Here is a 438-nt window from a genome sequence, read left to right on the forward strand (position 1 = left end):
CTATATTGTTATATCTTATTATTATATCGAAAACGAAAAATTAAACGAAACAAAATGCATTTTAAAGCTAAAAAGTTGATAAATTTGCGCGGCATTAACGAAATTTAGAAAAAATATTTGTTACCAAAAGTTATAAAAATCTTAGTTTTTAGCCTTTCTGAGACGCTATTTTTCTCAAAATTGTGAACTAATCATCAAATTTATGTAACAGATTCGTATTCAATAGGCAAAAATCGCAAATTAATATTTATAGTCATATAGCAAAATGATATTGGATATTTGATATCGCATTTATTTCTCATATTAAATCTTTGAATTTTTCGTGTTGGTAATTGGTGTACCATGAAAAAACTGGAGCTAACGTTTAATTTTTGTTGACATATCGTTATCAGCATCACAGAATTAATAAGAATTGGCTGTTTTCGTACAGGATATATT

This window comes from Wasmannia auropunctata, unplaced genomic scaffold, assembly GCF_000956235.1.
Source record: "Wasmannia auropunctata unplaced genomic scaffold, wasmannia.A_1.0 LD336092.1, whole genome shotgun sequence".
NCBI lineage: Eukaryota > Metazoa > Arthropoda > Insecta > Hymenoptera > Formicidae > Wasmannia > Wasmannia auropunctata.